The sequence below is a fragment of the Heterocephalus glaber genome, unplaced genomic scaffold, assembly GCF_053883595.1.
Source record: "Heterocephalus glaber isolate CG9 unplaced genomic scaffold, H.glaber_assembly_v1.0 deba00001733, whole genome shotgun sequence".
Classification (NCBI taxonomy): domain Eukaryota; kingdom Metazoa; phylum Chordata; class Mammalia; order Rodentia; family Bathyergidae; genus Heterocephalus; species Heterocephalus glaber.
The window spans coordinates 21,257,009-21,276,110 of NW_028258444.1; the positions used below are offsets into that span (position 1 = coordinate 21,257,009).

The 19,102-nt window shown below is 43.4% G+C and overlaps 1 pseudogene; it reads right to left on the reverse strand.

The window, feature by feature from the left end:
• Positions 1–1,250: 1,250 nt before the first annotated feature.
• LOC101705486 (pleckstrin homology domain-containing family A member 3 pseudogene) lies at positions 1,251–2,240 on the reverse strand (annotated as a pseudogene).
• Between the last annotated feature and the right edge of the window lie 16,862 nt (positions 2,241–19,102).

The following is a 19,102-nucleotide window of genomic DNA, read 5'->3' on the forward strand; positions in this document are numbered from 1 at the left end:
AGGATAATAAATTCATACCATGGAACAGAATACCAAAGGTAGAAGTGACAAAGTTGATGTACTTACAAGCTACATGCTATTGAGTTAAAAAAAAAATAGGTAAAAAGCTGAGCAGGAGCAGGAGCACCATACCATCTTTTTTTTTTTAAATGTAAGAAATACAATGTGTTATCTGGAGTTCAAATGCAAAAAACACGTATTTATTTAACCTGATTAACTTAAAAACACTAAGCCAATTTGTTTTAAAGTGCTGCTCATCCAAAACCTTAGACAAAACCATCACTCCAAAGTAAATTTTTAAAAAACAGATTACAAGGTAAACACTGACAATAGAGATGGACAGGCACTACCAAAAAAATGCTATTTGCTCTTTAACTAAATAATGTCATTTTCAAGTGATATGTAACAGTCACCTTGACAGAATTCCTTCTTTGTGTAAATATTCATAAATAAAAAATTGTCTCTAGACATTCTAAAGAGCTGCAAACGATACCTTACAACAGCAGCTTAATGTCTATTTTAAGGAAAATAAAAGCACTAAAATCGCCTTCCATTGAAAGCCATTTATTTCTCTGGTTTATGTGAGCAAGGTCACTACAACATTAATCTCTTTCATAGAACAATGTAAATAACAGTGCATACACATCTTAAATTTGGTAGGTAACAAAAGTTAGAAAGCAATCATTTTTTGATGCAACAAGATAATAAATAAATAAAAAATAAAACACTCAAACTTTAACCCAACATTTGGTATCAACAAATCAGTAGTGTCAACTTCACATATGAAGGACAGCAGAGTCTGTTCTTTTGAAAAAAGGCTCAATTTGGGCTAAAGATATTTAGAATATGACGTTTTTCAATTTTGCTTAAAGGAACACAATACAATCACCATCAAGCTGCTATCATAACTCACTTTAAGCTGGGGTAGTGACCTTTTGGTTCATGGCACAAGTTACATATATCACACTTCTGTCAAACTGAAACCTTGTAAGAGTTCATGTTTATAAACTACAATACACACTGACCAAGACATCAGTCCCTCACAGTTTTTTAGAAAAATATCTATATTTGTCTTTATGGATGTCACAATGTTACACCATCATTTGTTTACCAAAAGAAGATGCACATTCGTACTGTGAAGTTATTAGGAAAATACTCTTGAAAATAAACTATATAAAGATAAAATACACTTCAAAAGTATGTGGGTTGTTTTTTGTTTGTTCTACAATATTCTGTAAAGTGCAAGAAATCTTAAGTAAAGGGAAAAACTACCCCCTATAACAAATTTAATTGCCCCAGCTTTTGCATAGCAATACTTAGAGGAAGTTGGACACTTTAATTTCTTCAGGAAAAGGATGGAAGAGGATCTTCCAATTCAGATTTCTTTTTGGCCATATGTCTGCTTTCTTCAGGAATGGTTGCTGATGTCAAATCTCCACTAAGTGTATTTCTTGAACAGTGAACAGGTCTCTCTGGGTCTTCAAGGAGAATATCATTACAAGAGTCTGCATCTGAGTAGGTTCTTCAGCGTAGCTGGGAGAGTCAGTGAAGTGGTTCTTTTACAGAGTAGCTGCTCCTTTCTGAACTGCTAGAACCATGGTAACTGACAGAACGTTTCTTCATTTGTACAGGAGAAGGTGACACAGGAGAAACCAAAGGATCTGGATGGGGCAGCTGAAACATCTCAGGCTTAAACTTGGCATTTGCTATCTTCACACATTCCTCAAGCGTGGTGATGAATGTATAACATGTGGCACTGAGCAGGGAAGAGGGTTCATTCATGTTCTCTATACTGGGAGATGAATGACTCTCATCATGGTGAACAAATTCCTGGATTGTATGAACCTGCTGCATTAGGAGGTCACAGTAGAGGCGAAGTTCAGACATTTTGGTTTTCAGAGATTCACTGGTTTCAATTATTTCTTTTTCTTTCTTAGTCCTAGCATCAGTCAAATAAATATGCTTTGGAGCTCCCCAGAGCAACCAGCCACCTCTGTCTTTCAGCTGCATTTACTGCCTTCACGTAGAAATACTGCTCTCCTGGAATGATTAATTCTATTCTTGTGTTGTCTGCTGAATGAACTTTAATTTCACAGACTGCCATCTTTATACTTCCTTTGTTCCCTTTGCAAACATCAGCTTGTGAATCATAGTAGGATAGGATTCCATTATCTAAAACAAACCAGCGAGGCTGCCAACCTGTCAAGATAGTTGGTGCACTTGTACAGAACCCCTTCCATGCTTCAGAGCCCGGCGCCGAGCAACCTCCTGACTCGGCGCCGGCGCGGGGAAGGGGTCACGGTTGGGCTCGGGCCTGGGCCGTCTCTCCCCGAGCGCCCGGTCCCCTCCGCGTAACCCTAACCCTAACCCTCAGCCTGCGCGCCGCCGCCGCCGCCGCCACGTGGTGGCTCTGAGGCTAGGACGGCGGGCGCCGGGCGCAGCTCTGGGGCGGCGAGGCGCGCGCTCACGCATCCCCGGGGTGGCCTGAGCGGCGGCCAGCATGGCAGCGTCGGCGGCGGCGAGATGGAGACCGCAGCCCAGCACCGTACCATTTATGTAGATAGCACACAGACTTTAGATCATTGTGATTTCCTTTACAGTAATGAATACATATCTGGTGGTTACATCATAGGTATTGCGGTGTGTTCCTTTGTGGAGGAGGAGAATGAGACAAGGAAAAAGAACTGAGGGGAACACGTGACTCCAAGCACAGGATGGACAGTGGGGTGGATCAGCTCTCTGTCTTCGTTGTCCAAGAGGAGATCTGAAAGTCAGGTGGGAGGAATCGAAGAGATGAGTAAGAGAGCATCCCTTGGACCAGCCTGAGGATGAGGCTCTGAGCCTTCACATTCTTCCTCTGAGCCTTTGGTGCCTGAGCCTATGCATCTTGGAAGTGCAATTTTTGGGAGTTGAGAGTGTCTAAGTGTAATAGGGGCTACAGGAGGAACTCCTGAGGCACAAGGTCTGTTTAGCAAGTTGATACGCAGGGTGGAGGCTGCAGGCTGCCCCGGGAAGGGCATGCAACAGGGTGCTGAGTGCTTGTGGGCAAACCACTGGAAACATGAGCCATCCAAACAGGGAACAGCTGAGGGTGGGGGGCCGCACTGCATGCTAGCCAACCTGGGAGAGCTACTGGTGGAAAAGGGCTTTTCCACATGGTGGCACTGGGCGCCTTCTGTGCCAGGTGAGGGTGCCCTCTACTGGGAATGTTGTGGCAGTCCTAGCAGTCCTGGGGCTTCCTTTGGAAGGATCTTGGAGCAGAGCCCTGATTCACACAGCTTCTCTGTACTACAGAGCCCTGGGTTTTGGCCTGTGGAATGGACTTCCATCATGTAGGTGTGATGCAGTGGAGGGAGGTCCTGGAAGAAGGCAGGGAAAGGGTAATTAATAGTGTTTGTGGGCCCAGGTTTTTTTTTTTTGCTGAAACAACTCCTGCACTGGAGTGGGGGACTCTGGAGGGCACTGTGTCCCACCCCATTTTATAGGCTGCATGGCTCCTACAGGGTTACTCTTGGGTCTGGAAGGCTCTCGTCAGGGTGGGCAGCCTGGAAATGGGCTGAGGAGGAGCCCAAAGCCCTGTCATTCTGACCCATTGGTCCTATTGCACCTTTTGGGATGGAACATCACAGTAACCCCTAACCCACAGTATCCCCCTCATCCCAGTAGCCTTCACTCTGTACCCTATCCCCTCCCCAGCCCAGTCTCCTCAGGAGCTCTCATGGGGTGGGGTTGTAGGGCTCGGTCACATAGGCCGGGTGCACATGACATCATGTGGGAGCAGGGTTTGTGCTGGTCATGCGTCCTCTTTTGTGTCTAAATAGCAGAGGGCCAGCATGGATAAGGTGTGTCTGAGTCCAGGAGCCCTTTAGTGCAGAAACTGTGAGCTGTCCCTGCTGAGCCCTGCCCAGCTGCAGGGTCACCAGAAAGATTAAAGTCAGGTTTTAAAGCCACTAGGTTTCAGGGCTTGGTAACTGGTGTAGTGATGGGAAAGACTCTTAGCTGGATTCTAAAACTTGCAGCCACTCAGATTATTATCACTGCTTTATTCCAGAATTTTAAAGAGTTCTAAACTCATTGTAAAATTTCAGTTTTTTTTTTTTTTTTTTTGGTACCAGGGATCGAACTCGGGACCTTGCTCTTGTGAGGCAGAAGAAGGGACCACTGAACTAAATCCCCAGCCCTGTAAAATTTCAGTTTTAAGCAAAACCACTTCTTTCTCCCCAGCACTAGCAACTTCTCTTTGGGTCCAGGCTGGCCTGTTGATGGCTCTCCTGATTACTTCCACTCTGGTTCTCTGTTGAGACTTGCAGCATGGACTGAGTCAGGGAAGGGCCTGTCAAGCAGTTCTGCTAAGGTAGCACCTGTAGGGGCAGCTACTTCAGTGGTTCCAAATTTGGATGACGGCCTCACAAGCCCTTCTTTTGGAGGTTGATTCCCATGAGACCCCCGTACACTGGTGCTGCTTGCAGTGTTTGGCCACAACACACCCTCCACGCTGCTGGGTGCTAGCAAGATTGACCTTTCTGCCTCAGCTGCCTTCCCATCCATCTTTTGAATCTGTGACTATGAAGGTGAGTGATGGCATCCAATGTACAGTGCTCTTAGAAGATGGGGGGACATTTAACTACATGTTCTCAGCTTTGGGTCTTGGCTGCAAAGCTGGGACCACAGGAAAAATATGCTTATTTTCCAAATCCTCCCCCACTCCCAAGGTGGAATCCTAGTTTATTGTACAATGTCCCAATAACTTTTTAGGGCTATTTTACCCTAGCAATCACAAGAGCCCATGTACCCCCTGCCCCATCAGATGTGGAAGATTCAAAGCTGCCACCCAGTGATGCAGACTCTCTTCTGATAACTTCAATCCAGAGGCTCTGCTCCTGCATGTGGCCTGCCCAGGAGTTCCTGCAGCCCCGCCTCTCCTCATCCTGGTCCTACCCTGGGCTCTCGATCTTTCCCCCATCTCTGTCAGTCTCACTTAGTTTGGAAGCATCGTAGGCATAGGGATTGACTTCATGGGCAGGAACCTTCAGCTAATATGGAATCATGAGGGAAAGAGGTGGTACATATAATAAAATAATAAATGTATAAGTTTGACCCCAAATTCTTCTGTGTGGATGGAAATGCTTCTAAAGGTTATCTCTGGTTGTCCTGCAGCATTACCTGCATCACATGTGCACGCAGTTTATTCTGTGGCTCAGGATCGCAAGGACCATCGTGCCCAATGGGATCTCCAAGACCACCTAGGGAAAGCCCCCCCGTCCACAGATGGGGAAACAACTGAGAGTGAGGGCTTGTGGCTGTCCTCATGAACACAGCTGGCTCAAGTCTGAGAAGGCTGTTCCTGGCTGTGAGTGTGGACCTCTCTCTTGAAGTGTCTTTGCTTCACCTTTATGGTAACCAGCGAGACAGCAATCCTGCTGCAGTGCCTCACTGAGCAGGATGCTTGGTGGCTGACCTGCACAGTGACCCCATGTTGTACAGGGCCCCAGAAATAGTGAGATGCATAGAGACTTTGTACCCACTCTAAAGCAGCCCATATTCTGTGCCATTTTCATATACATATTGGCTTGAGATGCCTTTGGGACCTCAAGGTAGATATAACTTTGAAAGTTAACATTTTTTGAGCATATAGAAGGTGTAACTCATGGTAAATGCACACATGATTATCAACTGGGTTAGGTGGGGCTGTGATCACTGTGTCTTTATGCTTTTAATTGAGTTTAATGTATACAAGGAGGGCCTGACATTGGTCATACCATCAGGGAAGGGCTGTGGCTTGTGGTTTGCCACACTGTCATCTTTTTTGCTTATTTATGATGCAGAACTGTGCCTTGGATGGCAAGATGGCTTTAAATTCACCAGGGAAGCAGAGGCTTGCCTTTGTGGCATGCAGGTGATATGTTGAGCTTGTCATTAAAAGGGAGTCAATAGCAACTGAGGGCTTCCCATCCTTGCCTGGGTTCCTTGCTTTTACTGTTTCCTCTAGACAGCCAGAGTAGTATGGGGCTTAAGAGATTGGCCTTGGGTACTAGATGGACCCAGCTCTTCTACTGACCTGCTGTCGGACCAGCCCTTTTAACTGAGTATCAGTGACCTCTTAAGTGACAATGATACATTTGCTGTCATTAGTTTGGCTCCTAGATAGCTCTAGATTCCTCCATTTTGGGCATACAGCAGGACTCCCCTTTGGGGTGACTGGGTCCAGCCAGTGAGGTGTGAGGCAGAGTGATATGGTCACTTCCAGTCTTGATGTTGTGTTGTCAGAGCGATGTCCTCCCAAGACTTCTCTGTCCCTCTGCCATAACAACCCTAAATATTCCAGGGAGTGGTTGTGCCACTGGCCATCCTAGTGTCCTGGAGGAGGTTTAACAAAGAGCCGAACCCTCAGGCAACCGTGGTGGATACGTAGTAGTATGAGTCAGAAGTGAAATGCTGTTGTTCTAAACCACTGAGCCCTGTGGGCTGTTCATTGCTATCACAGAGCCCAGCCCATCCTGGCCAACACGCTCCCATTAGGGTCGTGGGGCAGATGAAAATAGCTAATCCTAGTGAGCGCTGAACATATCCTGCCCAGCTCAAACCCTTCACAAGGGCAGTGTTCTCTATTTTCCTTCATCTCTATGTCCCATGGACATCTCAATCTCAGAATATCCGAAACTGAGCTCAGGCACTCACCCCCTATGCTGGACCTGCACTTCCTTCTGCTCCATGTGTGTGGTGAAACTGTGCCACCTGCCAGTCTCCTGCACCAGTTGCCAACCTGAGAGTCAGCATGCTCACCACTCCTTTCTCTCCTGCACATCCTATCAGTTGACAGATGCTTCTAGATGCCTCAAGGTTCTTTCAGTCTCCCATCTCCTTTTCCTCTAACACTGTCTTAACTCATTCCATGTGACGGCTCCTAACTGGATCTCTGTTTTTGTTTTTTTTTTGGTACCAGGGATTGAACTCTGGACCTTGTGCTTGCAAGGCAGGCGGTAGAGCCAATGAGCTAAATCCCTGGACCTGGAGCTCTGCTTTAAAAAAATTTTTCATATTATGTTCTTTACCTTGCTTCTTAGTTGATCGGATCGTGCACCAGTCTCCTTCCTCCCACCCATCCAACAATTCATCTGTCACTGTCCATCCCACCCATCCACCATCCCTGCACGGCACTCTCAGATGACATGCAAATTCTTCACTGTCAACAGGAGAAAGTTGGTGGTGCACAGGTCTTTGTGTCTTGGCCTGCTTCACTTCTCATCTCTCTGCAGGGAACAACTGTGCTCCAGCAATGCTCAGCTAGCTGCATTCCCTGATATGTCATTTGTACTCACGCCTCCAGACTTTTATACACACTGTCCCCTGGGTGTAGGAGCTTAAGACTTGGTCCAGTGACCATTTCCTTTTAACACTCAGGCATCTTCGCTGATCTCTGTTAAAATGTTAGAGTACTTATCACAAGATACTGTACATGTTTGATTTTCTATCTTGTCTAGTAGACTGTGAGCCACTTGAGGACTCTTGCCCATCTTAGTGTCACCAGGGCATAGTGCAGTGCAGTTGTGAATAGGCTCTATAAGTACTTGCTAAATGAGTGGACAGATCAATGAGGTCAGGACAAGGGCTTCTGGACATTCAGTGGCCACTATGCTGCCCCATGCTGTAGCAATCCTCTATGGATGGATTCAGGTGCTAAGTAAAGGTTGTCTGCCAAAGATGAATGCTAGGCAGGGCAGCTTTGGTGGATGATGGACAGGGCTTACTCTATAGTTTTGTGCTTTGCCTACAGGGACCTCCACATTCCAGCCCTGGTGGGTTCCTATCTGGAGAATATGACCAGGAGTTGCCAACTTTCTTTTAATAGCTGAGCACATCAGAAGATCCAGATGAGATCTTCCTTTCTTGATCTATTTTTTGGATACCTTCATAATGATGCTGATATCAGTAAGAAATTCAGTTACTTGTAAGCTGGAGTCCAGACAGAAAGACTAGGTAATGTAGACTCCCCTACTCTTCCAGTCCTTAGAAGGTTCCAGGTTTCCCTTTCACCTAGCATTCCTTTGTCTAGCATACTATAGCCCAAAGGTGGTCTCTGTCTTGAAAAGTGAGGTAGAGAATAGCAACTTTTATCAGAACCTGTGTTCCTGAATGACTGTGTGGAGGACAGCTTCCTTCCTGACAAGCACATTCCCTCAGCAGTATTAAGTGAGCCAGAAATAAACTTTGATTGTATTTCAGCCTTTCAGTCATTTATGGGGTAGGGTAGGGTGAGGGTGGTGGGCAATGAGACTGGTTTATCCTGTGAATAAGGCTATAGGGGTTAGCTTTATGTAGAGGATTTTAAAACAATAATAAAATGAACCAATAATCAGTATGTTTTCATTATCATCCTTCACTAGAAAGTCTAAAGAATGCAATGATAAGATACTCTTCTCCATGAGAGTGAACTTCTTTCACACCCCTCCCCTCATGACACATCAGTGGAGCTATTGTCTACTTTTTAAAAAAAACAGCAGCTGGGCCAGGGATTTAGCTCAGTGGCTCCAGCGCCTGGCTCGAAAGAGCAAGGTCCTGAGTTCAATCCCGGGTAACAAAACAAAACAAAACCCAGAAGCTATCTTTCTTTATAATGCAGGAATATAAGAATGCATTTAGTAATCCAGGAAGTTCTACCTGCCTGCATTTAGGCCCTTCTGGGGAAAGTGGTCTCAGTGATTGTCTCTGCACAAAGTTAGCATACTTTTTTCTCGGTGACTATGGATGCAAGATTAGTGAGATCAGGTCAGAAACTTGAACTTGAACTTGCACAATATGGATATCAGGGAGTAAACCAGCCTTGCTAATAGACTGCCCAAAAGGGATGTTCTATATGGGATGCTGATGAACTAGTCTAATCTAGTTCTCTGTCTTAGATGTCCCCCAAGAGAATACAGGAGGAAAAGATGACACCTCCCTGGGTCAGCAGAGATGCTGTTGATCCTCAACAATAAGTTTTTCCCCATGAGTCTTGGCATGCTTTTGAACAACTGGATGGTACTGTTGAAATGAATGTCAAGTCTTCCTAGTGTACCTAGTTATCCTCATAGTAATCCTTCCTCACCTAAACTGCTAATGCACTGGTCTTCTTTGAAACCTGAAAAAGCATGATGAATATAAGGAATTAACAAGTGAGCATGGATGTTAACAAACGGAGAAAATTATAAACTCTCAAATTGTTGGGATGGAACTCATAATTTAAGGACAGTTCTTTTCTTTATAGAAGACAGCTTTAACATGAGGGGAAGTGGAATCATACTATGAATAAGGCATTTGAGAATCCTATAGCATCAAGGAAAGAAGTATATAAGTAAGGACAAAAGAAAAGAAAAAAGAAGCAAAAACTACATGGACCAACCATCTCATGAGAGGGTGGATGTGATGCTTTAAAAATGCAGACTACAAAACTTTAATATTATTGAATGAAGTATCACATGCATCAGAACAGTCGACACATACCTGAACACAGATGCTAAGAGTAGGACACTTGCAATTCTTGAGGTCCATTCCCAACAATTTTATCTCCCAGAGGGCAGAGAAAACCATGAAGCTTTATATTGTTGTATGCCTACCCGCTAATCCAAGACCCTCGCACCAGGCCAACTCAGCAAATACACTCTGGCATCAGCACTGCCTACATGTGGACCTTGACACCAAACTTACCCATCTGTGGACCCCAGCACTACTTCCACTAGACCCTTGAGGACCCTTGTACTAGACCTGTCCACAGATCTCCAGTGCCAGGCCCACTTGCTTATACAGACATTGGCACAGGCCCACTTGAGGAGCAGGCTGCAGGCCCTGGCACCAGGCCAACCCAGATCTTTGACTGAGCTGATTGCTGAAGGGCTTTATGTGCTTAAGTCAATCTGTAGAGACTGGAAGAGATAATTGCTTCTTCAAATGCACAGATACCAGTGCAAAGTTATACGGAAAATGGAAAATCAGACAAATGTGGTGTCACCAGGGAAACAAAATAAAGCTCCAGTGACTCATCCTAAAGAAATGGAAATCTATGTACTACTTGACAAAGAATTCAAAATAATTGTTTATAAGAAGCTCAATGAGATACAAGACAGACAACTAAACAAAGTTAGGAAAATAATATATGAACACAATGAGAAGCTCAATAAAGACATAGAAACTGAAGGACCCTAGTTAGCAAAACAGACTCCATATTGTTGCTGGACCCATCTGCCTGCCCTTTAGAGGAACTCAGAAGAAGGAAGCTTAGAAACCTCCTCCCCTTAGAAAGCATCTTTAGAAACAACAATTAATTAACTATTGTTTTACAAATGTTCTAACAGCAGGACATTCTGCTTCTGTACCTTTTGCTTGCTTTGCTAGCTCTATCCCATAGGGGGGCCTAGAAACTGTTGGCCTCAAAGGTGTATAAAACATGTTTGTCTCCACCGAGTCGGGGCTTGAGTCTGATGCTTGGCTCAGGTCCCAGCCAGTAATAAACTCCTGTGTGGATTTAATATCAGCCTCTGGTTAGTTCTCTCTCACTGGGTGTAACATTCTTGGAGGCCCCAGTGAGATAGCCAGCTGCTCTGGAGCTTATCATCTTTGAGCCATTGTTTCTTTTTAGGAGAGACCAGGATCAGACATCGGCGGTGTTGGCTCCTCTGGACACCGGTCTGTGGAAGGAGAGGCCACCCTGACAGTATTCCAGGGCTAGGCCACCCTGACGGTATTCCGGGGCTCCGGGTAGGCCAGTCCCAGTTGGAACCTATTGCCTATCAACTGACCCACAGGAGTTTATTGGGAGAGCCTCTAGAGGTAAGAATCGAATGATTCTTAGTGCACTGTGGGTAGATAGGAGGAAGCTGGTCATGGCACAGGTTCCCCTACCTAGAGTCTCTTTGCGAAAGCAAGCAGACTCACTGGGTCGGAGTCCTCAGAGGAGTGACTCCCTGGGTGGGGGTCTGAATCCATTCGGCCCCAGAGGTTTTACTTGGCCAAAGTTTGTCTTTGTCTGTTTATTGTTGTCTGTCTGCTTGCTCTGTGTGCCTTTTGGGTTTTCACAGGCTAAAATTATGGGTTCCTCACAGTCCACAGAAGGAACTCCAGTTGATTGTGTTTTGAATAACTTCAAAAAAAATTTATTCCACAGACAGGGAAGATGAATATGGCATGAAATTTTCTAAAGGCAAATTATGAACCCTGTGTCAATTAAAATGGCCCAGTTTCAGAGTCGGTTGGCCCCCGGTGGAAACTTATTCTATGCACATTGCTCCCAAGGTTTGGAATGTGGTCACTGGAGTTGGGGCCCCACAGGTCCCGATAAACCTTTGGCACTTGATCGGGACAGGACTATGGTCCATCAGCCCCATCTTCCTCCTCTCTTTTTCCTTTAAAACAGACAGAGCCCAGGGGAGGATTGATTTATGTCCCTTTTACAACTCATGATCTTTACAATTGGAAACATCAAAATCCCCCCTTCTCTGAAAAACCTCAGGCATTAATCTCTTCTTGAGTCTGTTTTTCATACCCATCAGCCAACCTGGGATGATTGGCAGCAGCTTTTACAGATCCTGTTCACCACTGAGGAGCGGGACTGCATTTATCAACAGGCAGTCAAAGAGGCCCTGGGGCCAAACCCCAGTGTCACTCCTGGAACCCTGGGGTATTCAGCCAGGGCTGAGGCTCCAGTTCCATCCTGGTGCCCTGAATGGGACCCCAATGATGATGATGATGGTAGGAGGAGGCTGGGGACCTACTGTCAGCACTTATTAGGGGGACTCTGGGCACCTGCCAGAAAGCCCATTAATTTGAGTAAGGTAAGTGAGGTTCGCCAGGGAAAAAGTCTCCGGCTGCGTTTTTAGAGAGACTCTTGGAAGCCTATAGAGTTTTCACTCCTATTGACCCAGAGGCTCCCAAAAATGCAACAGCTTTAAATTTGGTCTTTGTTTCCCAGTCAGCCCCAGATATTAGAAAGAAATTACAGAAATTGGAGGGATTTGAGGGAAAGAATAGGACTAAACTCCTGAACATAGCCCAAAATGTTTATGATAACCCTGACACCCCTGAGGAAGTCCTAGGCAAAAAACTGGGGAAAGTCACTGTTGCTGCACTCCAGGCACAAGAGACAGTCCCTCCGGACAGAAAAGGAAAAAGCCGCCTTTTTGGCTTTAAAGAAAGCCTTAGTGTCAGCACCAGCCCTGGCCCTACCTGATGTCACCAAGCCCTTTTGGTTGTTTGTGGCTGAACGAGGGGGCACAGCCAAAGGAGTGCTAGCTCAGGCATTAGGGCCTTAGAACAGACCTGTGGCCTACTGTCTAAAAGACTTGATCCTGTGGCAAGTGGATGGCCTACTTGTTTCAGGGCAGTTGCAGCCACCACCCTCCTGGTCAAGGAGGCAGATAAGCTCAGCCTGAGACAGGACCTGGTCATCACCACACCCCATGCTGTGGAGACGTTGCTGAGAGGAGCCCCAGAACGATGGCTATCCAACACCTGCCCGACTCAGTACCAGGCCCTGTTGCTGGATATGTCACACATCAAATTCACCTGAGAAACGGCCCTTAATCCAGTCACCTTACTCCTAGACTCCGACCCGTGCATGCCCCTCCATGACTGTCTGGACACTCTGACAACTTCCACCACCAACTGCCCAGACCTGACTGACATTCCCCTGCAAAGCCCAGATGAGACCTTCTTTACCATGGAAACAGCTTCATGGAAGACAGAGTCAGGTATGAGGGGGCGGCTGCAGTCAGTCCAGGAGGACAGGTGCACTGGACACAGGCATTAAGCCGGGGGGCTTCAATGCAGAGGGCTGAACTAATAGCCTTAACTCAAGCCCTGTTAGGTCAAGACAAGGCTGTAAACATCTACACTGACAGCCGATATGCATTCGTCACTGCCCATGTGCATGGCGGGATCTACAGACAGACAGGGCTATTGACATCAGAAGGAAAAACATCCAAAAATAAAAAAGAAATTTTGGCCTTATTGGAGACAATTTGGGAACCCAGGGCATTGGCCATTATTCATTACAAAAGCCACCAAAAAGGAGACAGCTTTGAGGCCCACAGTAACTGAGAGGCTGATGATGTGGCCCAACGAGTGGCCAGAGAACCAGTGGGGCCAATAGACACTCTGCCCATCCGACCCTTTGGCTACCTGCCAGAAAGATCAACATATACCCCAGAAGAGGAAGAGGAAAACCGAAAGTGAGGGGGTACAAAACTGGACACAGGCTGGTGGAAAGGGACAAATGAACAAATTTGTCTCCCCTGAGCCCAGGGATGACAACTTGTTCATCAGGACCAAATCCCAATATGCAGGTAATTGACATTTTATATTATCCCTCAGCAATTCCACGAACTTACGATAATATTAACTTTCCAACCCACACTGGAAGGCACAAGCATTTCAATTTCAATGCTATCTATCACCCTGACACTAACCCTAACCCTAGCCCTAACCCTAGCCGAACTCTAAGTCATTTTCAGGTACTGCTATTTCCACACTATACATGACCATAATGAAAAGAAGAATCCTCACCCTAATAATCATACCCACACTCGAAACGTCAGGGATATGAATTGGAACCCTAAACATAAACCTACGCCTAACCCTAACCCTAACCCTAAGCCACAGGACCAAATCCCAATACCCAGGTACATGACATTTTATATTATTCCTCAGCCTCTGCACGAACTGACGCTAATACTAACTTTCCAACCCACACTGGAAGACACAGGCATTTCAAATTCAATGCTGTCTATCACCCTGACCCTAACCCTAACCCTAACCCTAGCCCTAACCCTAGCCGAACCTGAAGTCATTTTCAGGTACAGCTATTTCCAAATGATACATGACCATAATGAAAAGAAGAACCCTAACCCTAACAATCATACCCACACTCAAAACGTCAGGTATATGAATTGGAACCCTAAACATAAACCTACACCTAACCCTAACCCTAACCCTAAGCCACAGGACCAAATCCCAATACCCAGGTACGTGATATTTGACATTATCCCTCTACCTCCCCACAAACTTACACTAATACTAACTTTCCAACCCACATTGGAAGACCCAGACATTTCAATTTCAATGCTATCTATCACCCTGACCCTAATCCTAACCCTAGCCCTAACCCTATTTATATTTTTATATATTTATATTATATTATATATTTATATATTATATATTATATATATTATATATTATATATATTATATTATATATTTATATATATTTTTATTACATTTTAATTATATATTTATTTTATTATATTTATTATATTTATTATTTTTATATATTATTATATATAATATATTTATATTTATATTTTAATATATTTATATTTATATTTAATATATTTAATATATTTATATTATTTAATATATTATAATTATTTATTATATATATTTATTATATATTTATTATATATATTTATTATATAATTATTTATTATATATTTATTATATATGTATTATATATTTATTATATATTATATATTATAATATATTATAATATATTATAATATATTTTTATATATTATTATATTTATTATATTTATTATATTTTATTATATATTTATTTATATTTATTTTTATTTATTTATTTATTATATATTTATTATATTATATTTTTATTATATATATATTTTTATATATATATTTATATATATTTATATATATTTTTTATATTTATATTATATTATATATTTATATATTATATATATTATATATTATATATATTATATTATATATTAATATATTTTTTATATATATATTTATATATATAATATAAAATGTCAAGTACCTGGGTATTGGGATTAGGCCCTGAGGCTTACGGTTAGGGTTAGGGTTAGGAGTAGGTTTAGGTTTAGGGTTCCAATTCATGTACATGACGTTTGGAGTGTGGGTATGATTGTTAGGGTTAGGGTTCCTCTTTTCGTAAGGGTCATGGACAGTGCGGAAAGAGCGGTACCTGAGAATGACTTAGGGTTTGGGAAGGGTTAGGGCTAGGGTTAGGGTTAGGGTCAGGGTGATAGATAGCATTGAAATTGAAATGCCTGGGTCTTCCAAAGTGGGTTGGAAAGTTAGTATTAGTGTAAGTTTGTGGGGAGTGGGAGGGATAATGCCAAATGTCAAGCAAGAGGTTATTGGAATTTGGTCCTATGGCTTAGGGTTAGGGTTAGGGTTGGGAGTAGGTTTAGGTTTAGGGTTCCAATTCATGTACCTGACGTTTGGAGTGTGGGTATGATTGTTAGGGTTAGGGATCTTCTTTCCTTAGGGTCATGAATAGTGTGGAAATAGCGGTACCAGAAAATGACTTAGGGTTCGGCTAGGGTTAGGGCTAGGGTTAGGGTTAGGGTCAGGGTGATAGGTAGCATTGAAATTGAAATGCCTGTTTCTTCTTGTGTGTGTTGGAAAGTTAGTATTAGCGTCAGTTCGTGGAGAGGCTGAGGGATAATATAAAATGTCAAGTACCTGGGTAGTGGGATTTGGTCCTGTGGCTTAGGGTTACGGTTAGGCTTAGGTGTAGGTTTTGGATTAGGGTTTCAATTCATGTGCCTGACGTTTGAAGTGTGGGTATGATTGTTAGGGTTAGGGTCCTTCTTTTGGAAAGGGTCATGGATATAGTGGAAAGAGCAGTACCTGAGAATGACTTAGGGTTCATGTAGGGTTAGGGCTAGGGTTAGGGGTAGGGTCAGGGTGACAGATAGCATTGAAATTGAAATGCCTGTGTCTTCCAAATTGGGTTGGAAAGTTAGTATTAGCGTAAGTTCATGGGGAGGGGGAGGGATAATGTCAAATGTTAAGCAACTGGGTATTGGGATTTGGTCCTGCTTCTTAGGGTTAGGGTTAGGGTTAGTGTTAGGAGTAGGTTTAGGTTTAGGGTTCCAATTCATGTACCTGACGTTTGGAGTGTGGGTATGATTGTGAGGGTTAGGGTTCTTCTTTTCATAAGGGTCATGGATAGTGCGGAAATAGCGGTACCTGAGAATGACATAGGGTTCATTTAGAGTTAGGGCTTGGGTTGCGGGTAGGGTCAGGGTGATAGATAGCATTGAAATTGAAATTCCTGGGTCTTCCAAAGTGGGTTGGAATGTTAATGTTCGCGTAAGTTTGTGGGGAGGTGGAGGGATAATGTCAATTGTCAAGCTCCTGGGTATTGTGATTTGGTCCTGCAGCTTAGGGTTAGGGTTAGGGTTAGGAGTAGGTTTAGGTTTAGGGTTCCAATTCATGTACCTGACGTTTGGAGTGTGGGTATGATTGTTAGGATTAAGTTTCCTCTTTTCATAAGGGTCATGTATAGTGCAGACATAGCGGTACCTGAGAATGACTTGGGGTTCAGGAAGGGTTAGGGCTAGGTTTAGGGTTACGGTCAGGGTGATAGATAGCATTTAAATTGAAATGCCCAGTTCTTCCAAAGAGGGTTGGAAAGTTAGTATTAGCATAAGTTCGTGAGGAGGGGGAGGGATAATGTGAAATGTCAAGCACATGGGTATTGGGATTTGGTCCTGCGGCTTATGGTTAGGGTTAGGGTTAGGAGAAGGGTAAGGTTTAGGTTTCCAATTCGTGTACTTCATGTTTGGAGTGTGGGTATGATGGTTAGGGGTTGGGTTCTTCTTTTCATTATGGTCATGTATAGTATGGAAATAGTGGTACCTGAGAATGACTTAGAGTTCAGGTAGGTTAGGGCTAGGGTTAGGGTTAGGGTCAGGGTGATAGATGGCATTGAAATTGAAATGCCTGTGTCTTCCAGTGTGGGTTGGAAATTTAGTATTAGTGTCAGTTCGTAGAGAGGCTGAGGGATAATATAAAATGTCAAGTAAGTGGGTATTGGGATTTGGTCCTGCAGCTTAAGGTTAGGGTTAGGGTTAGTTATAGGTTTATGTTCAGGGTTCCAATTCATATACCTGACGTTTTGAGTGTGGGTATGATTGTTAGGGTTAGGGTTAGGTTTCTTCTGTTTGTAAGGATCATGGATAGTGCAGAAATAGCAGTACCTGAAAATGACTCAGGGTTCGGCTAGGGTTAGGGCTAGGGTTAGGGTCAGGGACAGGGTGATACATAGCATTGAATTTGAAATGGTGTGTCTTCCAGTGTGGCTTTGAAAGTTAGTATTAGCGTAAGTTTGTGGTGAAAGTGAGGGATAATGTCGAATGTGAAGTACCTGGGTATTGGGATTTTGTCCTGCAGCTCAGGGTTATGGTTAGGGTTCAGAGTAGGTTTAGGTTTAGTGTTCCAATTCGTGTAGCTGACGTTTGGAGTGTGGGTATGATTGATGGGGTGAGGATACATCTTTTCGTAAGTGTCATGGAGAGTGCGGAAATTGCGGTAACTGAGAATGAATTAGGGTTCCGGTAGGCTTAGGGCTATTATTAGGGTTATGGTCAGGGTAATAGATAGCATCAAAATTGAAACGCCTGTGCCTTCCAGTCTAGCTTGGAAAGTTAGTTTTAGCGTTAGTTCGTGGGGAGGGTGAGGGATAATGTCCAATGTTAAGTACCTGGTTATTGTGATTTGGTCCTGCAGCTTAGGGATAGGGTTAGGCTTGGTAGTAGGTTTCGGTTTAGGGTGCCAATTCATGTATCTGACATATGGAGTGTGGGTATGATGGTTAGGGTTAGGGTTCTTCTTTTCGTAAGGGTCATGTATAGTGCAGGTTAGGGTCAGAACTTCTTCCCCTATACATTGGACCCTCAAGGTACGACTGGCCTGACATGTGAACAACTTGGATTAATTAGGTGAATGGACCTAAGTCTGCCTTTTGTTATCTATAGTGTGTACCCAGGTAAAAATTCAGATCTCAGCTGTATCGACTTACAGCCAACTTGAGTTACAACAATTCCTTGGAAACCGATTGAGTTTGTAAGTCAAGAGTCCACTGTATTTGTGTCTATTCTTTTTTTTTTTTTTGGTTCCAGGAATCGAAATTGAGTCCTTGTGCTTGCGCAGCAGGCAGCAAAACCACTGAGCAAAATCCCTGGCCCTTGTGTCTATTCTTTGGATTCTCTTTTAAACTGGTTAATACCTTAACATTTTTCAAATTAATGAGCAGAGTAAAATCTTTAAAAAATGTTTATTTTTGTGTAGGAGAATCATGATTTTATCATTTAAAAATTATCTTTTAACACCATGTATGAGATCCTAAAATATGGTTACTCTTTGCTACCTTAAATCTAGGTAAATTCTCATTATATTTTCCTATCAATATGAAGAATACAAAGGATCCAACTTGTGGGTATTCTCTCCTAGCATAATACACACACACACAGTACACATGCCCATAAACACAACCCCCAAAATAAGCAATAATGGTTATCCATAAAACAGTTGAAAATCCATGTGTAAGAAGCAAACATTCTCTAGTGCATGGAAGATACAGTTCTGATGATCCATCAGGCAGAATGTGTACTATCTCAGCTTGAGTGGTCTATTTGGGTTACTTCCCCATTTTCAGGAGTTCTTCAGGAATGGAGAATAGATGGTTTCTATTTATACCACGGATTTCTCTCGGCACTGTTATCATTTTGGCCCAGATGCTTCTTGGATGTGGGAGCAGTCCTGTGCACTGTGGGAAGCTTAGCAGCTTCACTGGCCTCTACCCATTAGATGGCAGTGTCACATCCCCCAAATGGCTCCAGACACTGCCCTGTTCAAAATTGCTCCACTTGAGAATCCCTGATGTATTTTATGAAAGGACACACAAAATAACTTATCCTATAGAAGAGGGAGGATCTCTCCAAAGATGTGTGTATACTCCATTAACATATATCAGCATGGATGGGTCTCAGTGGTAAGGTTGTGTGATCACAGCAAGTTACAGAATGATTTGAACAGCATGACCATATTTATGTAAATTTTAAAATCACAAAACTTACAGTGTATATTGCTTATAGGGCCATGGATGTGGGGTGAAAATCATAACACCATGAACATGAATAGACACCAGTTTAATGAGTTTCATCGTGTTTGGGAAAACAGGAAGGAAATTAGGATAGGTTATGTTGAAAAGAAAAGTCAACTCTTTCTATAATGTTTTTCTCACTTTCAAAATAGGTCAAAAACACTATTGCAAATGTTACCTTTTTTTATCTGGCCAATTTACA